General features: G+C 32.0%; 1 long non-coding RNA gene across 1 annotated transcript; it reads left to right on the top strand.

The window, feature by feature from the left end:
• Positions 1-3,616: 3,616 nt before the first annotated feature.
• LOC127841753 (uncharacterized) lies at positions 3,617-12,861 on the top strand. Its single transcript, XR_008031316.1, has 3 exons — positions 3,617-3,796; positions 9,874-9,976; positions 12,521-12,861. It is a non-coding gene; the product is annotated as an uncharacterized LOC127841753 (long non-coding RNA).
• The last annotated feature ends 223 nt before the right edge of the window (positions 12,862-13,084 follow it).

Genomic DNA, 13,084 nt, shown 5'->3' with positions numbered 1-13,084 from the left:
ACTTTGAGTTCAAAGGTCAAAAATGGCCATAAATGAGCTTGTCCTGGCCATAACTATGTCATTCATTGTGAGATTTTAAAATCATTTGGCACATTTGTTCACCATCATGGGACGGTGTGTCCCACGAAAGAATCACGTCAATATCTCCAATGTCAAGGTCGCCACGACTAAAAATAGATTTAAAAAAAAAAAAAACTTACAAAGGGGGTTAATTTTTTTGGTCATTTCAAAAGTTCAGTTTGAGTTTTCTCCCTTTATCAGATTTTTTTTTCACAATGAAAACCTGGTTTTGTGACAATTTTGTCCCTTGTTTGTACTGTAACCAGTTTTCGCTTGACTTATGTTCCTTATACTTATTTTTTTGCTTCCCGGGTCTTGTATATAATTTCTCGGTATTGGGAGTTCATGTATGGTGGGGGTGTTTCTTGGGGACCTTTTTTTTAATTGGAGCATGTTCATATATAACCTGTTTAAGCAAGTGTTCATGAGTCCAGTAAATATCATCTATATCATCAAATACATGGGCAATATGAAATGGGACATTTGATAGGTCTTCATTAAACTTGGTTTCATCAAAAATTGTATAACTTCTGAATTTAACCCTTTTCCTTGATACTGCCTGACATTGTTCTCTTAAGGATGTTGCAATAATATTATGACAGTCACTTAGGCCACAGTTAAAATTCACTGTGTTACAGAAGAAGTTTTTGGCATTAGTTAAAACAACGTCTATAAGGGTGGGGTCTTGATTTTTCATCATACACGTGGGGCCTTTTACCAGATTTTCCAAGTTAAAATTATCACAGATAGTTAAAAGAGTTTTACATTTTTCTTTTTTCAACAAGTCAAAATTTAAATCTCCTATACATATCAGGTGGTCGAATGAAATACACATTTTATCAAGACATGTTGTTAAACATTGTTCAAAAACTGAGTTTTGCATAGACGGTGGTTTATAAAGACCTAATTTTCCCCACCTTCTTTTGTTCATTGATAGTTCATAGCACATGCACTCAAGGTCATTGCTTTCTAAGTCTTTTCGCCGTTTAAATGGTAAATCAGATCTAACAAAAGTCATAAGCCCGCCCCCGCGGGCATTTCTGTCTCTTCGTTCCATTTTGTAGCCGTCTACTAAGAAAAGATTATTATTAAAACTCTCATCTATTTTTGTTTCAGATACTATTAATAAATATGTAAGATTGTCATCCAAAATATGTTTTAAGTCATCAAATTTGTATCTTACACTATTTATGTTTAAGTGGCTAAAAATTGGTCTGTTTTTGTTTTCATTTTTCAATTTCCTTAATACATCGAAGATATCATATTTTTCATTTTCTGATGATTCTGTGCTAAACGAATTATCAGTAGTGTTACCATTCTGGTCTTCTGTAGATGGTGTTTCGGGTGTTAACATCCAGTCTTCTTCCGGGTCAGGTTCTGTCATTTAAGTTTTTGTAATTTTCACATGTAGTATCTGCTTCTGGGTTGAAGTCATTATGTAATAAGATAGTATTAATAGATGAAATTATTTGTTCAGAATTTGATAGGACGATTGGTATTCTATTTCTGGTTTCGTCTTGGGGGGCAGTTTTGGTAGAAAGACAGCCCGGGCAATACCATGGGTCATCGGACTGTCCTTGTTTGAGGTACTCTTCCGGTATGATATTTAGGCACTGTGATCTCATATGTGACCAAACATCACAAATATCACATTGAAGAACCTTTTGGTTCTTGGCCACAGGTTTTCCATATATTCCACACGGGAAGCTAATGGGGCCAGGGTTCATTTCAACATCTCCACATATCAGGAGAAAGCACTGGATAAGTCTTTTTCTGGTTCGTGTAGGGTATGTTTTGGTTCGACGTGTATATTTTGCATGGAAGTATACAATACATATGTTGTACACGCTAAAACTATCTCCGATGCACACAGAGAAAGGGTTTGTCGGTAGAAAATGGTCAGCAATTGTGTGCTGAAATGTTTCATGGTGATGAAATTTAACATCTGCTGGTTTGATAGTTCTTACATGCACAAACTTCGTATGAAGTACAGTGACAACAAACAATATTGTTCTGAGGATGTACGCGGCCAGTGTTGTTTACATTCGCCAATCGACGTAGTCTGTTATTATTCAGATCCAAAGGTGTATTCCAAGTCTCAAATAATTAAAATTCAAGTTGTTTACTTGCCTTGGATACCGTTGCTAAGGTAAAATTTTCCAGTTTTCATCGTTTTTACTCTCAGAAATGTTAATTTTCTTTTTAATAACACATCCATAACTTAGTACGTATAAACTCGTAACTTTGAACTGTCTTGTAGACTGATGAATATATCGCTTAAGCTCCTCCCCGCTTTTTCGTTTCCGGTACACTGCTATGGCGCTCAAATGTCAAAAATCTGTCAAAATCTTTTGGAGACAAATTTCTTCCTCAAATGTGTCCCGATCGAATCGCTACTTTACAGAATGTTTAGAAATATTGTTTTCTAATTATTTAAATACTTTTTTGGTGATGTTTCATTCAAAATATAATTAAATAAAATCGAAATATTTTCTGTTTGTTTTGGAAATTTTGCGTCTTCCTTTACTGATGCGCACTCACTTCTATGTTAAGGCGTCTCTAATGGTAATTAAACTAAGATCATAAAGCAGTTAAAATGTTGTTTTAAAATCAAAATCTCGAACTAAGTCAAAGAATGTAAGTATTCAAATCAATTATGTTTAAATTTACCAATAATCAAAGTGAACAGATAATGTTAAATCTTAACAACTCTTACCATTTTCCCATTACTAACGCCTCCCAACACCTCTTAAGCAGACGATATTTGAAAACGTTGAGTTAAAATGAGAATTTACTCATGATGAATAAGTAAACTTCTTACATCTCAAGGTTTTCATTAAATTTAACAGCTATTTAGAAATAATATGCTTTGTTTGTGTTTAACAATAAAGAGGCAACTAAAGCTAACTCTGCTGCAAACTTCCTAAAACATTGAAAGGGTTAACTAGTTTTGTTATGCATACACCAAATGGTGATAGCTTTTGAAATCGTTACTCAGTTTTATTATTTATTTCAAATACAGGAATGCCATTACATCCGCCACGCCTGGACATGCTAACTGATTCAACAGGCCACGAAATAATAAAAAGATACAGACTGAATAAAGCAGGCATAAATTATCTAGAGGGGATGATTGGGGCAACTTTAAGTCCCCGTACGGCCAGACATAAAAGCCTGTCTGCTCTTGAAATTATTTGATAATGTTACGTTATCTTGCCTCTGGAGAATTCCAAATAAATGATGGAGACCTTAATCAGGTCAGTCAGTCAACGGTTTCAAAAGTAATAAGTGAGGTTCTTCAAGAACTAACATCATCAGACATGGTCCGGGAGCATATACGTTTCCCGACATCTGTGCATGACCTGGATGCACAAGTGGCTCAATTTGCTGGTGTTGCAAATTTCCCAAAAGTTATGGGTGTGATTGACTGCACTCATGTGAGAATCCTGGCTCCCTCTTTGGAAGAGGAAATTTATGTGAACAGAACAGGTTTTCACAGTATAAATGCCCAGCTTGTATTTGATGCTTTTGACACAATTATAGATGTTGTTGCGAGGTGGCCAGGATCCTCACATGATAGCCGGATTTTACAAAATAGTGGGGTTAGACAGCTGTTTGAGGAGGGAATCATCCCCGTCGGGTATCACCTACTTGGAGATAGTGGTTATCCCTCTCGAAGATGGCTGCCTACCCCATACGCAAACCCTCAAGCAGGACAACAAACCCGGTACAACAGGTAATTATATATTTGAATTGCCATGTATAGAATATCACATTTATGTTGCCCATAAAGAGAATGACACACACATTTTAAGTGTAAAACTTTTAATAACATAATGAAAATTAATCTTGAGCCTATAACTCTGAAATTTCATAACAGTAAAAAACAAGAGTGCCAAACTGTCACAAGATATCCCCATTAAAAGGTTTTGGACAACTGGATAACTTTACCATGACCCATATTTGAACTTGACCTACATATCATCTAGACACCTTTTCTGACAAAAGTTGGTGAAGATCGGATGAAAACTACTTCAATTAGATAGTGGACACCATGCTACATGCTTTAAATGCACTAAGTGACCTCGTGACCTAGTTTTTGACCCGGCATGAACCATATTGGAACTTGACCTAGATATCATATAGATACAACTTCTGACCAAATTTGTTGGAGATGGGATATATACTACTTCAATTAGATAGTGGACACCATGCTACATGCTTGAAATGCACTAAGTGACCTCGTGACCTAGTTTTTGACCCGGCATAAACCATATTGGAACTTGACCTAGATATCATATAGACACAACTTCTGACCAAATCTGGTGGAGATCAGATTAAAACCACTTCAATTAGAGAGCAGACACCATGCTAAATCCTTGAAATGCACTAACTGACCATGTGACCTAGTGTTTGACCCAGCGTGACCCATATTCCAACTTGACCTAGATATTGTCTAGTGAAACTTCTGACCAAGTTCGGTGAAGAGAGCGGATATTGCTTTGGACGCCGCCGCAATTGTTTTAAACAGTGAAAAATAAAGTGAAAAATAACGATATTTTTCACTGTTGTACTGTAAATTGACGTTATTTTTCTACCAAATTACGGTATAAATCCAGCGAAATTATGCAGTTAAACTCTTGCAATGTAAAAAAACCAACAGATATCTAAAAAGCATAAAAGAAAAAGAAAATTTGTTGCATTGGATGAAATATTGATTTTATTTCACTCGTGATCATAAAAAATACATATTTTCACTTGTGGTTGTGCCACTCATGAAAAGATCATTTTATATGATCACTCGTGAAATAAAATCGATACTCCACCGAATCCAACAAATATCTTCCATTTACTCTTCAACAAGCTTCCTTTTGTAGTATTTTATTTGAAGTTTTAGTTTTTCTTCCTTCAATGCTTCAAGTTTCCTGTGACATTTGCATGCACAGCAAATGACATCTATTGTGCTGAAAAAAAAGAAGAGAGTTATGATTTCCACTGTAAGAAAATGAGTTAACCCTTTCTCTATTTCATGTATAAATGCTGTTTAAAATTTTTGCAGCCCATGGGATAATAGTAGAATTTGCTCACCATGAGCAAATTATCTTTTTGTCACTAAGTTTTCAACTTTCAACAGGCGCACAAAAGATTGCAATTTACTTAACTCTCCTTTTGTATGAGTATTAATATATGTACTCTAAATGTAAAAGGGCTAAATAATAAAGACAAACGCACTAAAATTTTCAAATGGTTAGACGAAAAAAAATATAATATATGTCTTTTACAGGAAAGTCACCTAACACATACCTTAGCACAAACAGTGAAAAGTGAATGGGACGGAGATATTTATCTTAGCGGACAACATACAAATAAACAAGGCATCGCTTTTCTGATCAAAAGTAATACAGGAATAACAGTGGATAACTTTAACGAAATAATAATTGGCAGGCAAGCAAGTATAGACATAACAATACACGAAACACAATTAACATTAATAAACGTTTACGGCCCGAACACAGATGAATCGAAATTTTACGAAACATTACAATCCTATATAATAAATAACCAAGACAAAAACATTATAGTCGGAGGTGATTTTAATGTTGTTCTTAACCCATTATTAGATAAAAGAAATGGAAATCTTTATACCCACTCAAACAATAGAAACATTTTAAATAACATAATTGAAAACTACAATTTAATAGACATATGGCGTACAGTTAATCCGAATGAAAGAAAATTCACCTGGCACTCAAACACAAAACCAACAATATTTTGCAGATTAGACTATTTTCTAGTATCTGAGTCACTTTGCAATATTATCGACACATGCAACATAAAACCAGGATTTATGACTGATCACTCGACAGTTGAACTTAAACTGCATGAATTACAACCTGAAAGAGGCATAGGATACTTTAAACTTAATAATAGCATATTATTAGATACACAATATCAAACACAAATAAAACAGGAAATAACCAATACTGTTCAATATAACAAAGATGCAAATCCAAACACCTTATGGGAAATAATCAAAGGAAATATACGTAACACAACAATAAGATACACGTCTTTTAAAAAAAAAGAAACACACAAACTTGAAAATGAAACCATAAAAGTCATTGAAGCACTTGAAAAACAGTTGCATGAAACAAACACAAACGATACCACCGCCATTGAAAATGAAATTGCTTCAAAAAAACAAATATTAGAAGGAATTTATCACACACACCTCAATGGCATAATACTTCGAGCACGGGCACAGCATGTTGAACACAATGAAAAAAATACAAAATACTTTGCAAATATTGAAAAACGTAGAAGCGAACAAAAAACTATACACAAACTTGTGGTCAATGGCAAAGACATAACAAATAGAAGTCAAATACTAGAAGAACAACGCCTATTTTTCGAAACGCTCTATAAACGAAATAATGTCGAAAATAACACCCTCTTTAAAAATACGCATCATGCTTTAAATGAAGAAGAAAAACAAGTATGTGACGGATTACTAACTGAATATGAATGTGGATTAGCTCTTAAAGAAATGCAAAATAACAAAAGTCCGGGATCAGATGGCATCACTACCGAGTTTTATAAAATATTTTGGAACGATATTAAAACACATTTAACTAATTCACTGAATTATTCATTCAACAACGGAGGTCTAACCATGCTTCAAAAACAAAGTATAATTTCACTCATTCCAAAACCTGGAAAAAACTTAGAATCCCTGTCAAACTGGCGCCCGATTAACTTACTGAACAATGATTATAAAATAGCAGCTAAAAGTATAGCAAACAGAATTAAAAAAATATTACCATCAATCATTTCAAGATCTCAATCCGGTTTCATAAAAGGACGTTACATTGGTGAGAACGTTCGTCTTATACAAGAATGTATTAACTATTTCAACAACTCAAATAATTCTGGTCTAATTTTTTTTGCAGACTTTGAAAAGGCATTCGATTCGCTTGATCATTCGTATATGTTCGCTTGCTTAGAAAATATGAACTTCGGTGAAAGTCTCATCAAATGGGTAAAACTGTTCTATACCGACATTAATAGTATAGTTACTAACAATGGCTTCTTCTCAAACAGCTTTAACATTGAACGAGGGGTTCGACAAGGGTGTCCACTTTCATCATCGCTATTTATTATATGTATCGAGTATCTATCACATCACATCCAATCAAATAAACAAATAAAAGGCATATCGCTAGAACCTGACGAAGAAATTAAACAGTCTCTATTCGCTGACGATGCAACTTATTTCTTAAATGACAATTATGACTCTTTCCATAACCTTATAGAGTCGCTAACCCTTTTCGGAATGACATCGGGTCTTAAACTTAACAAAAGTAAATGTACTGTGCTACGAGTAGGTAAATCAAAACAAAGTAATGTTCATCATAAAAAAGAAATGAAATTTAATTGGACATCCGATGAAGCCAATACGTTAGGAATTACATTTACAAATAATGAAAACGATACAGTTCTAAAAAACATACTGCCTAAATTACAGAATTTTAAAAATTGCTTAAAATCATGGCACCACCGTAAACTAACACTTATCGGAAAAAACACAGTATTGAAAACATTTGCACTTCCTAAATTAATATATGTATTAACAGTTCTCCCAAATCCACCAAATGATATTATTAACGATATTAATTCAGCAATATTTAATTTCATATGGGACGATAAACCTGACAAAATTAAACGAACTCAGTTAATTCAACCCGTAGAAAATGGAGGTATCCACTTAACGAACATTGACTCATTCTTGAATGCAATCAAATGCAGCTGGGTTAAAAGATACCTAGATAGTACCAATACGAGTAAATGGAAACTATTCTACCAGAAAATTTTAAAAAAATATGGTGATTCCTTACTGTTTGAATGTAACATCAGCAATAATATCTTACATGAAATTGCCAACGAAAACATATTTCTATATAATGTTCTATCAGCATGGAGTAATGTTACTCATAACCTAGACTACCAAACCAACAGTAAAATTATTTTATGGAACAATAAAGACATAACTTCAAACAATAACACGTTTTTCTATAAACATTGGTTTGAACGAAACATTAAATATGTCGACCAATTATACGACGACAGAATTAAGGACTTCTACTCTTTTGATAATATATGTTACATATACGGAATACCTTCAAGTGATTTCCTGAAGTACTACACATTAATCAAAAACATACCCAAACATATCAAATCTAAAATCAATACAAATAACACACCATGTACTCAAACAACATTCGTAGAAAACATACTTTCAAGACAAAAGAAAACGAATAAAATATTTTACACACTACAAATAAAAAAACCTACAGAAAACTCCAAAACCCAAAATAAATGGCAGGTCCTTTTTCGAGATCAAGAACTTAATTGGAAACACATATTTATCATGCCATATAAAGCAACTATTGAGAGCACACTGAGAAATTTTCAATATAAATACGTCCATAGAATTATAGCTACAAACAAATATCTCTTCAAATGCAAATTATCTAACTCCAATTTATGTGACTTCTGCGGTGAAAACATCGAAACTATAGAACATCTATTTTGGGAGTGCAAACATATCCAGCCTATTTGGAATCAATTAGCATCCTTTCTTGAACAACAACAGCTAAACGTTAAACTATCCTTATTAAGTGTTAGTTTCGGAATTAACTCATTAAAATCAATACATGGTAATAATATTGTGAATTTTATTCTTATATTGATGAAATATTTTATCTTTCACATGAAATACAGGAAACAAATACCAAATTTTAATTGTTTTATCCATAGTCTTAAACTCAAAATCCAGATTGAGAAAGAAATAGCCCTCAGTAATGACACTTTGCAGATCTTTGAACAAAAATGGAATCGAATTAAATTCTCATAATGCTTGTCCACTTATATACTAATCACTTATATACTAATCACTCTTATGTAAGTTTTGCTTTTCCATGTATTTTTCTTTTCATTTTTTTTTTTTTAGTATTATTCACACCAAGATTTTTTTTTTTTTTTTTTTTTTTTTTCTAAAAACTTTATCAGGCATAGTTTATGTATACTTTGTTAAAACCATTGTTTGCAAATGAATAAAACATGTATGTATACAATATATGCTTTAAAATGAATAAAAAAAAAAAAAAAAAAAAAAAAAAAAAAAAAAAAAAAAAAAAAAAAAAAAAAAAAAAAAGTTTTCAACTTTGATTGTATATCATTACAAGTAATCACAAAGAGTTTGTTTCTTTTGTCTCAATGCTTCCAAAGGGATCTGCTGCAAACCTCATTAAACAGGGAAAGGTTAAAAAACAAGGAATCTCATCAAAGTTAATCAAAATAATAATTATACCAAATAATGATGAAATAAAAAGAGTAGTTTTGAAGAAAGTTCATTTTTTAGATTCTAAGTTATATAAAGGGAAAATAAGTGAACATTTGTTTAAACTAAATATTGCATTAAATGTTGTTTTTATTGATAATATGTTCACATGTATGACATGTATAAAAGAAATTTTATGATTCATGTGCATTTAAACTCATTACCCAGCAACAAATTATGAACTGACCCAAATTGATAGAGAATTTAGACAACAGTTACAATTAATTTGATTTGTTAAGGTAGAAATCATCGTTAGATAAGGAGAAATTGCTCTTTTTTTTCAACAATCTTCTTTTTAAACAATTATGTCTAAAGTTTTGCAAGAACTTTTAAAATCTTGATATTGTTAGGTAATGGTTTAAGGCATAATTCTAAGAAATAAATTGAATTTACACATGTTTCCATCATTTTAGGATGGCAATACCTTTCACTCCCTCCTGGTGAATCTCCCAGACTCTCTTTTCCCGGTTGCTGAGGACTGCACTATTTTCCCGGTTGCTGAGGACTGCACACACTGTATGGAAGGAAAGCAAATTACATCATTATTATTTGATCAAAGCTTCATTTAGAAACTTTTATCTCTAATGGTTATTAATCCCCTATGTCACTTATGTCAAGGCATTGTTCTCCTTTTCTGCCTTTATTTATACTTTGTTGGGAAATGAGGTGTTTTTTATTGTTATGGGAAAAAGAAAAACTTATTGTTCATTTGAGGAATACTTGTTTTGTTCTAAAGTTATCGTCTGTGGTCTGTGGTCTGTTTCCTTTTAATTTGCATCTAGTGTAGATCTCTATTGTTATCATTATGAGAAAAGTATACCCTCAATCTCAGTAGTAATGAATTAATTTTTTACCAAACAACACATTTTTAACTGTTCCGAAATGAACAGTATGACCGATGATAGTATAATTGTATATATAGAAAGTATTTTGGTAGGGTAGACATTTTTTTTGGATAAGGAGAAATGGCTTACTTTGTGTAATTTCTCATCCCCATAATAATTTATATAGTTATCTGCAATAAACTCATACAATTTTGTCATTATTTATTGCTATGGCAACAAATAGACTAGAAATAGTGCTGAAAATGGTGTTTTTTTCTGGATCCTGCGATAACTTTAAAAGTTCTTAATATTTGTTCATGAAATTTGGAACATGGATAGATGGCAATATGGACATTATGCACGTCATTTCACTTTGTTCCTACGTCAAAAATTGTGGTTGCTATGGAAACAAATATTAAAAATATTCTGACAATGGTGAAATTTCTGACAATGGTGGAACCGGTAGGGGACTTATTGCTTGGCAATAGTCTTGTTGTATTTAGATTCTAACCCTTTGAGCATAAATATGTTTAAAGAATAATTACCTTTGCTGTTTATCAAGAGCATGGATGAATCCATGTCTTCAGACAGGGGGCAATTCCTGATAGTGTTTGGGATTTTCTCCCCACAACATCAACTACTGCTTAAGTCAAAACTGATAGTTGTGCAGGTTTTGGTCCACCTCCTAAAAGGAAATACACGCATGTGAGTATACGTAGGAAAAGTGTTAGTGAAATTGTTTGGTCCAAGATATCTCTTAAATAGTTGTTTTCAAACAGTCCTAAAAGCACTGTGAGAAAAGGAGAAATGGCTCAAGATAAGCAATTTCTTCTTATCTCACAATGATTTCTACCATTCCAGAGATTTGTTTCATATTTTATTATAATTTTAATTATGGTCTACAACCTCTTTCAATTAAGAAAGACCAAAATGTGTAGTATGGTTATGGGCTTACGGTAAAGGGTTAACTGATTGAACAATAAGGATGAGTGACTGATACATGTAACCAAGTACATTTAAATTTAACAGCCATATTTAGCCCAACACTTTAAAATTTAACAGTACTTAGCATTACTCTTACCTTACAATCTCATTTCTATATATTGTTATACAATTTAAACTATCATCGGTCACACTGTTCATTTCGGAACAGTTAAAAATGTGTTGTTTGGTAAAAATTTTAGTCATTCCTACTGAGAATGAGGGTATACTTTTCTCATAATGATAGCAATAGAGATCTACATTAGATGCAAATTAAAAGTAAACAGACCACGGATGATAACTTTAGAATAAAACAAGTATTCCTTAAATGAACAATAAGTTTTTGATTTTCTTTTTCCCATAACAATAAAAAACACCTCATTTCCCAACAAAGTATAAATAAAGACAGAAAAGGAGAACAATGCCTCGACATGAGTGACATAGGTGATTAATAACCATTAGAGATAAAAGTTTCTATATGAAGGTATTGAAAGGTATTGCCATCCTAAAATGATGGAAACATGTGTAAATTCAATTTATTTTCTAAAATTATGCCTTAAACCATTACCTAAAAATATCAAGAATTTAAACTTTCTTGCAAAACTCTAGACATAATTGTTGAAAAAGAAGATTGTTGAAAAAATGAGCAATTTCTCCTTATCTAACGATGATTTCTACCCTAACAAATCAAATTAATTGTAACTGTTGTCTAAATTCTCTATCAATTTGGGACAGTTCATAATTTGTTGCTGGGTAATGAGTTTAAATACACATGAATCATAAAATTTCTTTTATACATGTCATACATGTGAACATATTATCAATAAAAACAACATTTAATGCAATGTTTAGTTTAAACAAATGTTCACTTATTTGCCCTTTATATAACTTAGAATCTAAAAAATGAACTTTCTTCAAAACCACTCTTTTTATTTCATCATTATTTGGTATAATTATTATTTTGATTTACTTTGATTAGATTCCTTGTTTTTTTTACCTTTCCCTGTTTAATGAGGTTTGCAGCAGATCCCTTTGGAAGCATTGAGACAAAAGAAACAAACTCTTTGTGATTACTTGTAATGATATACAATCAAAGTTGAAAACTTAGAGACAAAAAGATAATTTGCTCATGATGAGCAAATTCTACTATTTTCCCATGGGCTGCAAAATTGTTAGACAGCATCTATACATGTACTAGAGAAAGAGTTAACTCATTTTCTTACAGTGGAAATCATTACTCTCTTCTTTTTTTCAGCATAATAGATGTCATATGATGTGCATGCAAATGTCACAGAAAACTTGAAGCATTTAAGGAAGTAAAACTAAAACTTCAAATTAAATACTACAAAAGGAAGCTTGTTGAAGAGTAAATGGAAGATATTTGTTGGATTCAGTGGAGTATCGGTTTTATTTCACGAGTGATCATATAAAATGATCTTTTCACGAGTGGCACGGCAACGAGTGAAAATATGTATTTTTTATGATCACGAGTGAAATAAAATCAATATTTCATCCAATCCAACAAATTTTCTTTTTATTTTATGCTTTTTTAGATATCTGTTGTTTTTATACATTGCAAGAGTTTAACTGGATAATTTCGCTGGATTTATACCGTAATTTGGTAGAAAAAATAACGTCAATTCACAGTACAACAGTGAAAAATATCGTTATTTTTTACTTTATTTTTCACTGTTTAAAACAATGAAATATCAGTTTTATTTCACTAATATATATTTCTCTATAAACAACTGGAAAGCATAAAATAAATAGAGAATATGTGTTTGTTTGCCATGAGATTTATAGAGAATATTATGCTACT

The sequence above is a fragment of the Dreissena polymorpha genome, chromosome 1, assembly GCF_020536995.1.
Source record: "Dreissena polymorpha isolate Duluth1 chromosome 1, UMN_Dpol_1.0, whole genome shotgun sequence".
In the NCBI taxonomy this organism is placed as follows: Eukaryota; Metazoa; Mollusca; class Bivalvia; order Myida; family Dreissenidae; genus Dreissena; species Dreissena polymorpha.
The sequence above is the reverse complement of the archived record's forward strand: the minus strand, read 5'-3'. Positions and strand labels throughout refer to the sequence as shown.